Genomic DNA, 17026 nt, shown 5'->3' with positions numbered 1-17026 from the left:
AACAAATAATGATGAATGTTGGAGGGGATTTGGGAAAACTGGGACACTGATACATTGCTGTTGGAGTTGTGAAAGAATACAGCCATTCTGGAGAGCAATTTGGAATATTCCCAAAACGTTATCAAACTGTGCATACCCTTTGACCCAGCCGTCATACTACCGGGCTTATATCCCAAAGAAATACTAAAGAAGGGAAAGGCACCTGTATGTGCCAAAATGTTTGTGGCAGCTCTTTTTGTTGTAGCTAGAAACTGGAAGTTGAATGGATGCCCATCAATTGGAGAATGGTTGGGTAAATTATGGTATATGAAGGTTATGGAATACTATTGTTCTGTAAGAAATGACCACCAGGAGGAATACAGAGAGGCTAGGAGAGGCTTACATCAACTGATGCTGAGTGAAATGAATAGAACCAGAAGATCGCTGTACACTTCAATGCTGTATGAAGATATATTATGATGGAAGTGGATATCTTCAACATAAAGAAGATCCAACTCACTCCCAGTTGATCAATGATGGACAGAAATAACTACACCCAGAGATGGAACACTGGGAAGTGAATGTAAATTGTTAGCACTACTGTCTATCTACCCAGGTTACTTATACCTTCGGAATCTAATACTTAATGTGCAAAAAGAAAATGGTATTTACACACATATATTATATCTAGGTTTTACTGTAACACATGTAAAATGTATGGGATTGCCTGTCATCAGGGGAGGGAATGGAGAGAGGGGGGGATAACTTGGAAAAATGAATACAAGGGATAATATTATTAAAAAAATTACTCATGCATATATACTGTGAAAAAAATTCCAAATGAATAAATAAATTAAAAAAAAAAAGAATAGATGGAATTCATTTATTTTGTTAAATGTCCATCTTCTTCCCTGGAAAACGATGCTCATTCTTGCTGGGTAAGTTATTCTTGGCTGCATACCAAATTCCTTAGCCTTTTGGAATATCATATTCCAGGCCCTTTGTTCTTTTAATGTAGACGCTGCTAGATCCTGAGTTATCCTTATTGTGGCTTCTCCATATCTGAATTGATTTTTTCTAGCAGCTTCCAATAATTTTTCCTTTGTCTGATGGTTCTTGAACTTGGCCACTATATTTCTTGCCGTTTTAATTTTAGGGTCACTTTCAGTAGGTGATGGATGAATTTTTTTTCAATGTCTATTTTACCCTCTGTTTCCAAAACGTCTGGGCAGTTCTCTTTGATAATTTCCTCGAAAATAGTGTCCAATCTCTTTTCTTCCTCACATTTTTCAGGGAGTCCGATTATTCTCAAATTGTCTCTTCTGGATCTGTTTTCCAGGTCTGTTGTCTTTCTAATAAGGTATTTGAAATTCTTTTCAATTGTTTCATTTCTCTGATTTTGCTTGACTCCCTCTTGGTTTCTCCTTGAGTCATTCATTTATACTTGTTCGAGTCTAATTTTCAATGATGTATTTTCTTCACTCCCTTTTTTTTTATATCTTTTTGTAATTGTCCAATTTTGTTTTTATCTTCTATGGAGTTGTTTTTTTTTTTTTTTTTTTTTTTTTTTTTTTTTTTTTTTTTTTTTTTTTCATTTTATCCCTTTTATTTTTTACAGCCTTATTTCTTAATCCAGTTCACTAATCCTGTTTTCCTTGGAGTTGTTTGCCTTTTCTAATTCATTGATTTTATTTCTCAATTCATTTGTTTTCTTTATCCACTCTGTCTTTAAATTCGTGGAATGACTTCTCCAGGCTCTCTTGCCAAGCTTCCCTTTCCTTTTCCCATTTCTCTTCTAGCTCTCTTGTGAGAACCTTTTTGATATCTTCTATGAGATTCTTTTGTATTGAGGAGCAGATCATATACCCCTTAGGGGATTCCTCTGGGGACAGTCTGTTTCTAGTCTCCTCAGTATTTGAAGTCTGCTCTCTCTCCACACAGAAGCTGTCAATGGTTAGAGCCCTTTTGAATTTTTTGTTCATTTTGTCAAGAGCAGAATCGAAGAAAACAAACTGACAAGAGAAACAATTGGTTTGTTTGGGCGGGGATGGAGCTGGATGGTGTTAATGGGCTTCCTCTACAGACAAGGGGTAGGGCAGCAGAGAGCCACTACAGAACAGAGATGACTGTGCTGAGTCTGGGCTCTGAGGCTCTGAGAACATGTTGAGTCACTCCAGGTGGGGGTTGGGGGTGGCTGGGTTCTGAGAGATGCTGGCTTTCTGGGGTTTTAATCTTCACCTCCGATGTTTACACCCTCTCTGCTACTCCTGCCAAGAAGGAGTATCCACATGGGGTAAAAGCCTTTTCCCAGAAACAGCACAGATTGTACCACTCCCCCTTTGCGTCTGAGCTGTGTGAGCTGTCTGTCTAGCTCTGGCTTGCCTGCCCTCAGTCTGTGCCCAGACTGTTTGACCCTCCCCCGAGCAAACACAGACCTTCTCTGGCGAATTTCAAAGATGTCTTCTTTTCGTGATTATTTGTGGGTTTCTTTTCTGGTCAAGCATTAACTCCGAGGCTTGTCATGAAGTAAGTCCTGAAAGAAAATGCGGAGCTCAAGCAGCTGTCTGCCTCCACGCCGCCATCTTGGACGGAAATCCCCATTATTAACAATTTCACCATTGCTTTCTTAATTCTAGATAATCAACAAAACCATAAATCAAGCCCTGATTTGTAGTGTTTGCCCATTTTCTTTTTACTTTTTCAACATTTTTTATTTATATTTTTTTCACAGTATATATGCATGAGTAATTTTTTTTTATAATATTATCCCTTGTATTCATTTTTCCAAATTATCCCCTCCCTCCCTCTACTCCCTCCCCTTGATGACAGGTAATCCCATACATTTTACATGTGTTACAATATAACCTAGATACAATATATGTGTGTAAATACCATTTTCTTGTTGCACATTAAGTATTAGATTCCGAAGGTATAAGTAACCTGGGTAGATAGACAGTAGTGCTAACAATTTACATTCACTTCCCAGTGTTCCTTCTCTGGATGTAGTTGTTTCTGTCCATCATTGATCAACTGGAAGTGAGTTGGATCTTCTTTATGTTGAAGATATCCACTTCCATCAGAATACCTCTTCATACAGCATTGAAGTGTACAGCGATCTTCTGGTTCTATTCATTTCACTCAGCATCAGTTGATGTAAGTCTCTCCAAGCCTCTCTGAATTCCTCCTGCTGGTCATTTCTTACAGAGCAATAATATTCCATAACCTTCATATACCACAATTTACCCAACCATTCTCCAACTGATGGACATCCATTCATCTTCCAGTTTCTAGCCACTACAAAAAGGGCTGCCACAAACATTTTGTCACATACAGGTCCCTTTCCCTTCTTTAGTATTTCTTTGGGATATAAGCCCAATAGCAGCAATGCTGGATCAAAGGGTATGCACAGTTTTCTAACTTTTGGGGCATAGTTCCAAATTGCGCAGATATGAAAATTAAGCATGTGAGGGAATTTGGATATTTTTTCTATTTCTTTTCCTTATTTTTTTTTATTTTTGCTTTTTATTGACAGAACATATGCATGCAGAACATAATTTTTGCAACATTGTCCCTTGTACTCACTTCTATTCCAACTTTTCCCTTCCCTCTCTCCACCTCCTCCCCTAGATGGCAGGCAGTCTCATATATGTTAAACATGTAAAAGTATATCTTAGATACAATATTTGTGTGCAGATCCATACAGTCGTCTTGTTGCACAAGAAAAATTGGATTCAGAAGGTAAAAATAACCTGGGAAGAAAAACAAAAGTGCAAGTAGTCCACATTCATTTCCCAGTTTTCCTTTTCTGGTTATTGCTGATTCTGTCCATCATTGATCAATTGTAACTGAATTAGATCTTATATTTGTTGAAGATATCCACTTCTATTAGAATACATCCTCATACAGTATTGTTGTGGAAGTGTATAATGATTGCCTGGTTCTGTTCATTTCACTCAGCATCAGTTCATGTAAGGCTCTCCAGGCCTTACTGAAATCATCCTGCTGATTGTTTCTTATATAATGGTGATATGCCATAATATTTATATGCCATATTTTATTCAGACATTCTCCATCTGATGGGCATCTATTCAATTTCCAGTTTCTTTCCACTACAAAAAAGGTTGCCAGAAGCATTTCCTCACATGTGGGTCCCCTTTGTTTTTTTTTTAAGATCTATTTGGGATATAATCCCACTAGAAACACTGCTGGATTAAAGGTTATGCAGAGTTTAATAACTTTTGACATAATTCTAGATTGTTCTCCAGAATGAATAGTTGAATCAGTTCTCAACTCTACCAAAAATGTATTAATGTCCCTGTTTTTTATATTCTCTCCTACATTCATCACTATCTTTTCTTTTTGTGTTAGCCAATCCGAGAAGTGTGTATTGGTACTTTACAATTGTCTTATTTTGCATTTCTCTGATAATGATTTAGAGCACCTTTTCATATGACTAGAAATTATTTCGATTTCTTCATTAGAAAATTCCCTGTTCATATCCTTAAACCATTTATCAATTTTAGAATGGCTTGAACTCATAAATTGGAGTCAATTGTCTCTATATTTTAGAAATTAGATATTTATCAGAACCATTAAATATAAATTTTCTCAGTTCATTTCTTTCCCTCTAATCTTATGTGCATTGAAATTTTTTTGTACAAAAACTTTTTAACTTAATATAATAAAAATTATCCATTTTGCATTCCACGATGTACTTCACTTTTTATTTGGTCACAAATTCCTTCTTTCTCCACAGATCTGAGAGGTAGACTAACAATTCCATTTTTAAGGATTTGTTCTCTTCAGTATTTTTTGCCCTTTTACCAAAATATTGATTTTAATAATTTTCTTACATCACTATCATCCTTGCCATTGTTATTTTCCCTCTATTACTTAATTTTTAAAATCATTTTTCATATCTTCCAGAAATATTTTTGAGCTTGAGGTCAATTCACATTTTTCTTTGAGATGTTTTTATATAGATGTTTTGACATTATTTTCTTCTGAGTTTCTGTTTTGTTGTTTTCTATCATCATAATAACTTTCTTTTTTTAAAAAAAAATACTGTTTTATTTCCAGCTCATTTTGTGATTTCTTTTCTTTATATTGGGCTCTGTTTCCTGTGTTAATGGGGCCCTAATCCAAGCTTTATTTAGGTTTTTTCAGACTGCTGTTTTCAGAGCTATTTTTGATTGCCTGTAAGTTTTCAGTTTTTCCAAGGTGGTGTGATCTAAGGAGAGGTTTGGCTATTGCTTCCTTGATCTTTTCTTTTGTCTGTAAGTGCCTCAGCACAAAATTTCCATTCTGTAAATGTGACTTGGGACTTTGGTTCTTTAAAATCACATGCTCTTTGTCTGCAACCTGGATCTTTGTATAGGCAATGCAAAAGAATACAGCATTTAGTGTTATCAAAAGATCCCCTCTAATCTTCACCTGAACAGATTTTTTTTTTCTTGATACCTGTTTAGGACCAGGCCTAAGTGTGAAGTAGTAGGTCAATTCTCACAATCAGCTGTGAATTATAAGACATTTACTACTTGTAAGCTGAGAATTGTGGAAGCAACCAGAACAATTCTGTTGTCCCCATGGCTTTCTCTGGTTTAACGGGACATATCCTAAGACTAGTGTTACAAATACTTCCTATAAACCTTCTAAATTGTCTTGGGCTGGAAAACGGTTTTAAACTATCATTTAGTTGGCTCTGTTGTTCCAGAATTCATTTTGAACATTTTTTTAGCCTTGTCTGCAGGGAAATTTGGGAGACTTCAGGCAAGTATCTGACTTTATTGCACTAACTTGAACCTATTCCATTTGGAACATTCTGGTCACAGATAAAAGATTAGTTGTTATTGTTTGTTTTTGTTTTAGATTTGGATGAAAAGAAAATCCTTATTATACACAGAAACATCAGTAGCATGGACATAATCATATTTTTCCACTTGATTCCAGAGTTATTTTGATTTTGTTAAAAATAACTTTGTAAAGGAAAAAAAAAGAAAATTTCTTTATAAAGCATGAAGTCCTGTTTAAATGTGAGCTATTATTAAAATTGTTTTTGGAATACTATAAAATTTAGGACTTTGACATTTAAATCAACCAGATGTATTAAAAAATAGTAGAATGTTTAATCCATTTCCAATGTTTTTGGTCTACTGGTTTAGAAAATCCTGCTGCCCTAATTGATAAGTTTGAAATAAAAGGACTATGAAATTTGACATGCGTAAAAATTCATACTGTTTATTATTTCTCCTCATTTATTAATATAAACAATTAAAAATCAAATTTACTCACACAGTGTAAGTTAAAAAAAAGTAGAATAAATATTGCAAACTGGACCTACCAAAATATAAATCCATTAAGGTTAAATACTAGTTCTTTGTTTTCTTTGCCTCCTTAGTGCCAAGTACAGTGCTTTGCACATAGTAGCACTTAACTAATGTTTGCATTAAATTAAATTTTACTCAGTATATTTTTTTATTTCATTAGCTATGAACTTATAACTAGTAGAAAGAATGATAAGTAAGATATTTTTCTTTTCTCACTACCCAGGGACTGTAAACAACCACATTTTGAGCAAAGCTACTCCACTATATGAGAATATGAATTTATGCAATTGCATCTTCTTATAATCTCAATAATGATTCATCAAAAGAAGTTCTTTTCTTTATCATGTGCTTCTTTGGCTGTTTGCTGAAGCCTGTGGATTCATAGTCATATTAATTATTTAAATGTTTAAAATAAAATACATATTTTATACACATATACATATTTACATACATGCACATACACACATAAAAATTCATGAACTTCAGACTGAGTGTTGTTCTAATTACTATGAAGAATAAAAATTACTTTAGCTGATTGTTAATGCAAGGAAGAGAATAAAGAAGGAGGGAAATAGGATTTGGAAAAGGGAAAAAAATAAGAATATGTAGTATAATAAGCATTATATGTGACAGACAATGTGCTAACAGGTTCTACAAATATCTCCTTAGATCCTCAAAACAATCCTGCAAGCAGCTGTTATCATTTTCTTCATTTTGTAGTTTAGAAAATTGAGATTAACAGAAGTTGAATGACTCACCCAGCTAGTATTGTAAGTGTATTAGACAAAATTTGAACCTAGGTCTTTCTTAGTTCAAGCCCACTGAACCACCAGTGCCTCCTCAAAAAATTAAAACATCTCTAATTATGTAAATGGACTCTGTTATTATTGTTATTATATTGGAATATCTTATTACTGGTCTCAGATATAGTTTATAGGGTTATTTTTTCATGAAATTTCAGTAGAATTCATAAACTTATGGTATTTAGCAAGTAATATACACTTGAGACACTTATATATGTGATCTTCTTAGCTCTGGAACCATAGGATATGAGGACTTAGCAATCATAATCTACCTCTTCTCCCCATTTATAGGTGAGACAGTTGAATTATAGAAAGAAATGAGAGATTTTATGTTACACATTTATTTAAAAGGTGAAAGAGAAATAAAACCCAAACATCCTAGATTCCTGATCAGTGATAATTTCACTGCATTATGTTGCATCAACATATATAGCATATGCTAGAGCTATCAGAACATTGGTGATAATAGTTTCCATTATTATGGATAATAGGAATTACTTAGCAAAATACAAATCAATATTTGAGATGCCTTCTGGATTTGAGGCTCCAGGTATGACCAATATGGTATTTGTGGCCCTTACTTGAGGCAGAGTTCTTTCCTCATTTTCGTTCTTGGGGTCCTGGAGCTATTAAAATAAAACACTCTTGGTTCCATGGAAGGCCACATCTCTAGACTTGGTTCTAATCTAAGTAAAAGGAATAATACAAATGTGAAAAGCTTTGAGTTGCAGATGGAGAAAGTAACATACCCAAGTGCTTCTTATTACTAATAAGAATAGATCATTATTTATCAAGATTAAGCAATGGCAGCTTTCTTTGCTATATATTGTTCTGCTATCACAGAAAAAGATCCTTATGGCATCTCTAAAGAATGAAAATATACATGGGGCCTATGAAAGGAAGCCTCAAGGCCTCAGAGTGAACCATAAGCTAAACAGAGTCTGATAACAGATTTCAAACCATTTATTTATTTTTTTATTATAGCTTTTCATTTACAAGATATATGCATGGGTAATTTTTCAGCACTGACAATTGCAAAATTTTTTGTTCCAATTTTTCCCTTTCTTCCCTCCACTTCTTCCCCCTGATGGCAGGTTGACCAATACGTGTTCAAACCATTTATTATATGAAAAGAACTTACAAATGGGAGAAAAGTTGCAAGAAAGAGGAGGAAGAGAGGGACAGAAAGAAGGGTGAGGGGAGAGCGAGAGAGATAAGGGAGAGAGAAGAGAGAGAGAGAGAGACAGCGAGAGAAAGAGAGACAAAGAGAGAGACAGAGAGAGGGATAGAGACAGAGATAGAGACAGACAGATAGACAAAGAGAAACAAAGACAGAGAGACAGAAAGACAGAGACAGAGGGGCAGAGACAGAGAGCCACAGAGAGAAGCACAGAGATAGAGAGCCACAGAGAGCAGACCCACAGAGACAGAGATAGACAAAGAGAAAGTTATCAGCTGCTGAGGGAAGAGTGGTAGAAAATGATAAGATATTTCTGGTTTCTACAAACTTTTGAGCAGAGAGATGAGAGAGTATTAAGGGAGAAACTTGTTTGTAGACGCAATAAGAAAGGGAACACGATGTTTACAAAGTCCTGATCAAGGTCTTAAATCTGTAGCTGCTAATCAAATTTGGATTTGAGCAGGTCAAAGCTCCTTATATCATTTTTGGAAGCTAAAGGCATCTCCACATTTGGCTAGAATTAACTGGTATAGGATCAGTAGTATGTCAAACAAATTGAGCCTTAGAATTTTTTCTAATTTACTGGTTATTATGCAACTCCATTGTCCTGCTCCTCTAAGAAGAAGAGAAATTCTAAGATGTTGTATGATGATTTTAGTACTCATGGACACAAGATTTATATAGAAAGGTGGACACTTTCCAAGTAGAATAAGGTAGCAGGATCTTGGAAGACAAAGGATAAAGAGATTGAGTTCTTCTTAACCTGATTTATAGTTTTGTGTAATCTCTTCCTAAGACAAACAATTGTCAAGGTCTTTTGCTCTCCCCTCCTAAATTGATAATTTCCTAAGTGATTTTGATCCCAAATTTCTGCCTCCAAGGTTTTGCCCAGAGCTTTCTTCAGGACACAGTCATAGCAATCTCTTCAGTCCTTATACTTTTTAAAATAAGTTAGTCTTTTGGAAAAAATGGTGAATAAAATTAGTAGATCTAAGATGTCAAATATCTGAGTCTTCCAAATTCTGAACAGGATGTTCATTTTGTGTATATATACAATATATACAATAATGTTATTATTGAGTACAGGAGAAAAATTGCCAGACTTGGAACTCTTCTGCAATAAGTGCAACTATGCCAGATCATCCAAGTGCAATGAACAGGCAACCAGCACCTGAAACCCAGGAATGGAAGCCACTGATCAAGACCCTATTCCAGCACAAAAAGATGGGGACAATGCTTCCTGTGTCCCAAGAGCAGAGCATCACTTAAAAAATGAACAAAAATCCAATAAGAGCTCTGACAAGCAAAGAGTAAGAGGGAAGATCAAAATTAATTTAGAAGAGGAAAAAAAAACTTTAAAATGCCTATATGCAAAGGCTCAAAAGGGAATATAAGTTTGTCTCAAGTACAAAAAGTCCTCTGATAAGAATTCTAAAATGATTAGAAATCAATTAAGAAAGGTAAAAAAAATATGAAAAAGAACTTAAAGTTTTTCAGGAGAATTATGAAAAAAGAAAGAAAGAAAGAAAGAAAGTAGTCACCAGCTTGGAAAAAGAAAACACAAAAACTACCTGAAGGAAACAAGTTCTTTTAAAGTGGAATTGGCCAAATGGAAAAGGAGGTACAAAAGCCAACTGAAGAAAATAATTCTGAAAAATTAGAATTGGACAAGTAAAAACTAACAACTATATTATATATCAAGACTTGATAGAGCAAAATGGAAAACAACAACAACAACAACTATAAAAACAAAGCAACTCACCTGGAAAATAAACCCAGAAGAGATAATTTAAGAATTATTACACTACCTGAAGGCCATGAACAAACACATGGGCTGGAAAGAGGGGTATGTTTAGCATATTTTAAGAAATTATCACATAAAACTGATCTGATATATTGGAACCAGAAGGTAAAATATTCATTGAAAAAAATTCACTGATTGCTTTCTGAAAAAGATCCCAAACTAAAAACTCAAAAGACTATTGTAGTCAAATACCAGAATTATCAGGTCAGGAAGAAAATACTGCAAGCAGTCAGAAAGAAACAATTCGAATTTCAAAAAGCCACAGTAAGATTTGCCCCAGGCTTAGTAGCTTCTCCATTAAAGGATCAGAGGGCTTAGAATATGATATTCCAGAAAGCAAAGGAGTTTGGATGTCCACTACGAATCAACTTTTATGTAAAATGGAATGTAATCTTTTAGGGGAAAAGATGTATATTCAATAAAATAGAGGACTTTCATATTTCCCTAAATAAAAATCAGAGTTGAACAGAAAATGTAATCTTCAAATATAAGATATTAGAAAAACATAAAAATGTAAACAGGAAGAAAAATCCCAAATTATTGTATTCCATAAGATTACATTGTTTACATCCCTACACTGGAAGATGGTGCTTGTAACTTTTAAGAACTGTGTTTCTATTAGGGCAATTAGAAGGAGTATGTGGGTATAAGTTGATTTTGATTTAAAGATAAAAAAGGCATGAAATAGTAAGATTACACTGGGACAAGAGGAAAGGAAGAAGCAGTATGAGCTAAATCAATAAATGAAGAGGTACAAATTACTAAAGACATGCACAAAGTTTTACAATATTCAAATTCTTAGAAGAAAAGCTAAGTGAATTATATGAAGATATATAGACAATAAAACTACACTAATGAGAAATCTCAAATATCCCTATCTCAGAACTAGATTAATATAACAAATGAAAAAGCAAGAATGAAGTTAAGGAAGTGAGTAGCATTGTAGAAAAGTTTGTTATGATAGATCTCTGGAAAAAAAAAAAAAACAGAATAAGAATAAAAAGGAAAATATCTTTTTTCAACCACATATGGCACCTACACAAAAATTAATGATGTATTTGGACGTTAAAAACCTCACTATCAAATGCAGAAAGACAGAAATATTATATGCATTTTTTTCAGATCAGAGCTTATGTTTAATAAAGAGCTAAGAAAAGATAGAATGAAAACTAAAGGGAACTAAATAAACTAATCCTACATAAATACTGGATCAAACAACCAATTGTAGAAACAATCAACATTTTCATCATAGAGAAAGACAATATTGAGGTAATATGGTAAAATGTATAGGATATAGCCAAAACAGTTCTTAGAGGAAATTTTATATCTCTAAATACTTACATAAATAAAAGAGAAAGGGAAGAAAAATGAATTGGGCATGCAACTAAAAAAAAAAAACTAGAAAATGAACAAATTAAAAATTCTTAATTAGGTAAATAGGAATGCTGAAACTCAAAGAAGAAATTGATAAAATTGAAACTAAGGAAATTATTGAACTAATAAAAAGAAAACTAAACTATCAGTTTAAGAAATGAAAAGGATGAATTCAACACCAATGAAAAGAAAATTAAAGCAATAATTAGAAACTGTTTTGCCCAACTCTTTGACAATAAATCTGTCAATTTAAATGAAATTGATGAATATTTTCAAAAGAATGAATTTCTGGGATTAATGAAGAGAACAGAAAATTATCAAATGATCCCATTTTAGAAAAACAAATAAACCATCAAGGAATCTGCTAAATAAATCTACAGGATTAGATGAATTTATAAGTGAATTCTAGCAAGCATTTAAAGAACAAGTAATTTCAATACAATATGGGAAGACAGAGTTCTGAAAAGTCTTTTGTTGATACAAATATGGTGTTGATGCCTAAACCAGAAAGATCCAATATAGAGAAAGAAATTTGTAGACCAATTTACTCAATGAATGCTGACACAAATATTTAAATAAAACATTAGCAAAGACATCATAGTAATTTATCACTAGGATAATACACTATGACCATGTGAGATTTATACTATGAATGCAAGAATCATTCAGTATTAGGAAAACCATGAGCATAATTGACCACATCGATAACAAAACTAATATAAGTAATCTAATTATCACAATAGTTGCAGGGTAAAAAAACAAACAAACAAAAAAAAAAACTTTTGGCAAAAATAGATCACCCATTCCTATTGCCTTAGGGACATAGTAATAAATAGTTTTCCTTAAAATAATAAGTGGCTTCTATCTGAAAACATCAAGAAGGTACATACACACAAACATGCACACAGTCAATAAACTAGAAGCCTTAACAAATTAGATTAGAGTGAAACAAGATACCCATTTTCACCACTATTATTCAATATTGTAGTAGAAATGTTAGCTTTAGCAATAGGAGAAAAAAAGGAAGTGAAGGAATTAGAATAGTTAATGAGGAAGCTGAACTATCACTCTTTGCTTGTGATATGATGCTATACTTAGACAAGCCTAGAAAATTAATTTTTAAAACCTACATGAAATAATCAATAGCTTTAGCAATGTTGCAGGATGTAAAATAAATCATCATCTTTTCTATATATTACTAATAAAGCCCTGCTGCAAGAGATAGAAGGAGAAATCCCAATTTAAATAATTGTAGGCACTTAAAGTATCTGGTAGTCTACATACCTGCCAAAATAAATATAGAAATCACATGAACAAAATTACAAAATAGTTTTCATACAAATTGTGTCAGGTCTAAAAAAATGAAAAAAATATCAGATAGGTACAGTTCATATAATAAAAAATGTCAATTCTATCTAAATTAAATTCCTTATTCAGTGCCATATCATTCAAACCACCAAAATTATTTTATAGAACTAGAAAAAATTCATAACAAAATTCATCTGGAAGAATGAAAGATCAAGAATACTTAGGGAATTAATGGAAAAAAGTGCAAAGAAGGTGGTTTAGCTGTATCACATCTAAAGCTCCATTATACAGTAGCAATCCTCAAAATTATTTAGTACTGGCTATGATAAAAAGAAGTAGAAATCCATACTTGACAATATCTACTGAGAAAACTGGAAAATAGTATGGCAGAAACTAGATATGAACCAACATCTTACACCTTATACCAAGATAAGGTCAAAAATGGGTTCATGATTTAGAATAAAGTATCATTGCATAAGTCAAATAGAAGAACAAGTAATAATTTTACTCTCAGTTTCATTAGAAGAGAAGAATATATGACCTAATAAGGGATAGAGAATATTATGACATGCAAAATGGATAATTTTGATTACATTAAATTTAAAAGATTTTGCACCAATACAATAGTTCAACAAAGTTTAGAAGAAAAGCAAAAAGTGGAGGAACAAATTTTATAATTAGTATTTCATAAAGTCCTGATTTCTCAAATATATAGAGAACTAAGTTTAATTTATAAGACACAAGTCAATACATACCTGGTAAATGGTCAAATAACATGAACAGGCAATTTTCAGATGAAGATATGAAAACTATCTATAGCCATATTAAAAATTCTCTAAATCACTATTTATTAGAGAAATGCAAATTTAAACAGCTGTGAGGTGCCCCCTCGAACCTATCAGCTTGGCTAATATGACAGAAAAGAAAAATGATGAGTGTTGGAGAAGATGTGGGAAAACTGGAAGAGTAATGCAGTTGTGAACTGAACTGATCCAACAATTTTGGAGAGCAATTTGCATCTATGACTAAACGGGCATAAAACTTGGCATATCTTTTGATTCAAAAATACTACTAATAGACCTTCATTTCAAAGGGCCTTTGAAAGGCCCTTTAAAAAAAGGAAAAGTGCCCAATTCATTGAAAATAATTATAGTAGCTCTTTTGGTGGTGGCAAAATATTAGAAACTGAGGGGATGCCTATTAAAGAAAGACTGGCTGAACAAGTTGTGGTATATCAATGTAATGGAATACAATTGTTTTGTAAGAAATGATGAGGAGGCATATTTCAGAAAAAACCTGAAAAGATATAAATAGATTGATGCTAAGTAAAGTGAGCAGAACAAGAACATTGTACACAGTGATGATTATCTATAATAAACTTTTTTGTGTGTGTGATTGAAAACATTATTCACAACCAGAGAAAGAACAATGGAGTTTGAATGCCAATTGAAGCATACACATAAAATTTTCACTCTTTTTCCTTATTTTATGATTTCTCCCTTTTGCTCTAAAAACACTATTGTATAAATATTTTAAACATGATACATATATTACCTATATAAGATTGCTAGTTGTCTTGGAGAAGGGAGAGTAAAGGGAAGAAGGGAGAAAAAATGTATAACCAAAATATTACAAAAATTGATGTTGAAATCTATTGTACATATATTTGAAGAAACAAATATACTATTATTTAATTCAAAAAAAAAGAAAAAAGAAAATAATCTCAAAGATTTAGGCCCTAGAACATATTATTGATGTGTTTCAGAAAAGCAATACGATTTGAATTTTTTTCTTAAGATCAAGGGAGAAGCTAAGAGAAAAAGGGAAAGGGAAAGGCATATTTTACTCAGGGAGGAGTGATCAGATTATGGAATTTGAGTGTTCAGGAACAATGATATGGAATGATTCTGAGTTATGACAAGATCAAAGGTATAAGTTTTTCTTTACATAACTGAGGTATAAAATAGCATAGTAGACTATGAAAATTGAGTATATGGATGGAGTAACAGAAAAAAGTCTCTTGATGACCCCTTGAAGACCAAGGGGCAAGCATAGCATATGAATAGCTATGTACCACCTTTTGCCTTCCCCACACAATTGTAAGCTTTGCTTTGATTAGTCTTTTTCCAAGACTAGGCCTTCCTAGTGATTATTCAAAGGCTGATAATATAGTGACCTCATGTGAAACTTTAAAAGAAATTATGAGAAAAAAGATAAGGAAAGAAGAAACATTATTACTTTTGCAGATGATGTGCTGGTGTATTAAAACAACACTGTAAGACGATTTAAGAAGGAATCATAGCATTTTAAATTTAGATGACTAGTCAGTGCAGATTCTTTTGCTACATCTCCCCTAAGTTGTTATTTAAGCTTTGTTTGAATACTTCCAATGATGGAGAACTCACCACCTTAAGACAGTCTATTTCACTTTTGAATAGCCTAAATTTAGAAAGATCTTCTTTATATTAAATCTGTTTTCCATATTCCTTCTATCCATGTTTTCAGGGTGCTAGTATGTAACTCTAACTCTAGAAAGTAAAGATAATTTCTCTTTCCAGTAAAAGCCTTTCAAAAGTTTGAAAACAGTTTGCACAATTCCCTTAAGTCCTCTCCTCCCTTGGTTTTCAGGCTTCTGGCTGCACTTTTATAAATTCATTTAATTGAAATCACTTATTTTCCTCCAATACTTTAAGGGAAAAAAGACCAAAAGAATCCACAAGGGTAATGAAATAGGTTATGCTTTCTAATAGTCCTCACCCAAATTTGCCAGGAGCCATTTTCAAAAAGAAAATTTTCAAATACAAAAACTAGTTTCATTTTCTAGAATAACTTAATACACAAATACACACATCTCTGAGAAAAGTATTCTCTAAAGATCCATCTTTGGATACTTCCCATGGCTTCTTGAGCAACAACAATATGTTAGTTTACAAATGTTGTTTTCTTTCTCATAGAACAGGTTACTTTCCCCTCTCTAAGGATATAACACCTTCCTAAATCTAATGCTAGTGAGGAAGGCAGAATGTTCCTCCTGCAGTCCCCTAGTTCCTGAATTAGCTGTTATGTTTGTTGTGTTTCTCTCTTCCCTTCTTCAGGAGAATAAGTGAATTCCCTTGTTTCCCAGTTCATCAGGTAGTAATGGAAAGGAAAAAATATACTTTCTTATCCATTATCCAATGCACACTGATATTTCCCTGTTTGAACTTCACATTTAGTGTAGAAAGATCAATAAGAGACTTAACTTGGCTGTGCTATCCCTGTCATCAATTATGTTTATGAAATTACTTCCTTTGTCTTCTGGGAATACTACAAACCAAAATTAATCTGAAACCAATTATTTTCTACTGCATAAAGATTCCTTATTACTAAATTACTGGGACTCCCTTCTACTGTATGTTGAATATATTGAAATAAATATATTCAGTCTGGCCCTATACCCTGCTCTTGAATCTATGCCATCCGTAGTTCAGAAAAATTGTCCACAGGGAGCCAAATTGGAGATTTTATGAACATCTATTGTCTTTGAATTCACTTTAGAGATACATCCTCTTTCCTATCTATTGTATAAAGGATATTTGTCTTCATAAAATAATATATTGGCAGGACAAAGGAAGCCTTTTAATTTGAAATATTGACAATGGCCTAGTTTGAGTGGAAATTTCACCCTTCTTCTGCATATTAAAATGTCCTATTCATAGTTAAAGTCACCACAAGAACTAATTTTCATTGATATTGGATGATGCTCTTACTGGAACACAAAGACTTCATGACAGACTTGACCAAATGACTGGCTAGAAATTAGGAACTCTGAAATTACAGCTCAATGAATAGAGGGGTGGATTAGAAAGAAACATTGGTTCAAATCCCAATTCACCTACATGACAAGGCGGCTAGCCTTTCTGTGCCTCAGTTTTCAGAAAAGAAAAGTTTACAGAAAAGTAAAGCTAGATACTTCTCTTGGCCCTTCTAGCTTTAAAACTGTTATCTTATAATTCCATATATGATATTCCTCTGACTTTTAATTTCAGCTTTTAAAACCTTAGCTTGCCATTTATAGCCCTCTACAAACTTACTCTGAATTAAATCTCTAGTATCCTTGAAAAGTATAGGGGCTGCTCAGGGAGGTTTTGTATCTCTGATGTAAGAGCTGTTCATCCATCTTTGATGTCCACTTGATTTCCAGTTCTCATCTATGTTTTGAAGAAGCTTAAGTGTGTTCAATGGCCACATTCTTATAAAACCATTTGGCAAA

The sequence above is a fragment of the Sminthopsis crassicaudata genome, chromosome 1, assembly GCF_048593235.1.
Source record: "Sminthopsis crassicaudata isolate SCR6 chromosome 1, ASM4859323v1, whole genome shotgun sequence".
Taxonomy (NCBI): domain Eukaryota; kingdom Metazoa; phylum Chordata; class Mammalia; order Dasyuromorphia; family Dasyuridae; genus Sminthopsis; species Sminthopsis crassicaudata.
This window is presented reverse-complemented; position numbering follows the sequence as displayed.